Source organism: Sciurus carolinensis, chromosome 11 (genome assembly GCF_902686445.1).
Source record: "Sciurus carolinensis chromosome 11, mSciCar1.2, whole genome shotgun sequence".
NCBI classification, from domain to species: domain Eukaryota; kingdom Metazoa; phylum Chordata; class Mammalia; order Rodentia; family Sciuridae; genus Sciurus; species Sciurus carolinensis.
This window is the reverse complement of record NC_062223.1, coordinates 114,322,850-114,325,014: the sequence shown is the minus strand read 5'-3', so window position 1 is coordinate 114,325,014 and position 2,165 is coordinate 114,322,850.

Here is a 2,165-nt window from a genome sequence, read left to right as displayed (position 1 = left end):
GGCTTGGAAAAAACTGTGTTCATAAGTTGGAAGACTCAATATTATTACTAGAGCAGTTCTCCCAAAATATATCTGCAGATGAAATAAAAGCCATACAGTCCAGCTGGTTTTGGTAGACATACCAAAAGTTAAACATCTACTTAACTTGTGAATCAGTCATTCCACTCTTGGGTATTTACCAAAAGGAAATGAAAATTTTGTATAGAGAACTGTATAGGAATATTCACAGCATCTATTCACAATATCACAAACTGGTTACAGACACATGATTCCATTTACATGAAACCCAAGGAAAATAAATCTCATCTGTAGTACTGGAAACCAGGTCTGTGATTGCCAAGGTCAAGAAGCAGAATTAAAAGAATTTACAAATAGAAAGCCTGCACTACAGAATATTCTCAACAAAACATTCCATGAGCAGGAAATGAAAAACAACAATGTAGGTCAGCAAAGGGAGGAACTACCTTAAAGGAAAAACCATTCAAAGGAGAAACCAAGTCAAGTTAAAAATCAAAAATAAACCCAAATGACTGGGAATACAAATCATATCTTAATAACAACCCTGAACATTAATGGCCTAAACTCATCAATCAAAAGACATAGACTGGCAGAATGGATTAAAAAGAAAGACCCAACAATATGCTGCCTGCAAGAGACTCATCTCATAGAAAAAGACATCCACAGACTAAAGGTGAAAGGATGGGAAAAAACCTACCATTCACATGGACTCAGTAAAAAAGCGGGGGTTTCCATCCTTATATCAGATAAAGTGGACTTCAAGCCAAAGTCAGTCAGAAGGGATAAAGAAGGACATTTCATACTGCTTAAGGAAACCATAAATCAGGAAGTCATAACAATGGTAAATATTTATGCCCCAAACAATGGTGCGTCCATGTACATCAAACAAATCCTTCTCAATTCCAGGAATCACATAGATCACAACACAATAATTCTGGGTGACTTTAACACACCACTGTCACCACTGGATAGATCTTACAAACAAAAACTAAACAAAGAAACCATAGAACTCAATAACACAATCAATAACTTAGACTTAACAGACATATATAGAATATTCCATCCATCAAGGAGCGAATTCACTTTCTTCTCAGCAGCACATGGAACCTTCTCAAAAATAAAGCATGTTATGCCACAAAGCAGCCCTTAGTAAATACAAAAAAAATAGAGATACTGCCTTGCATTCTATCAGATCATAATGGAATGAAATTAAAAATCAATGACAAAATAAAAACCAGAAATTACTCCAATACCTGGAGACTAAATAATATGTTACTGAATGAAGCATGGATAACAGAAAACATCAAGGAGGAGATAAAAACATTTTTAGAGGTCAATGAGAACAACGATACAGCATATCAAAATCTCTGGGACACTATGAAAGCAGTACTAAGAGGAAAGTTCATTGCACTGAGGTCATACATTGAAAAAATAAAAAGTCAACAACTAAATGACCTAACATTACAGCTCAAAGTTCTAGAAAAAGAAGAACAGAATAACAGTAAAAGTAGTAGAAGACAGGAAATAATTAAAATCAGAGCTGAAATCAATGAAATTGAAACAAAAGAAACAATTCAAAAAATTGATAAAACAAAAAGTTGGTTCTTCAAAAAAGTAAACAAAATAGACAAACCCTTAGCCACATTAACAGAGAGAAGGAGAGAGAAAACTCAAATTACTAAAATTTGTGATGAAAAAGGAAATATCACAATAGACACCACTGAAATACATAACATAATGAGAAGCTGCTTTGAAAATCTATATTCCAACAAAATAGAAAATACCAGTCATTGACAAATTTCTAGAGACATATGATCCTCCCAAACTGAACCAGGAGGACATACACAATTTAAACAGATCAATATCAAGCAATGAAATAGAAGAAGCCATCAAAAACCTACCAACCAAGAAAAGCCCAGGACCAGATGGATTCTCAGCCAAGTTCTACAAGACTTTCAAAGAAGAATTCACTTCTCAAAGTATTCCATGAAATAGAAAAGGAGGGAACCCTATCAAACTCATTCTATGAAGCTAATATCAACCTCATACCCAAACCAGGAAAAGACACATCAAGGAAAGAAAATTTTAGACCAACATCTTTGATGAATATAGATGCAAAAATCCTTAATAAAATCCTGACAATCTGT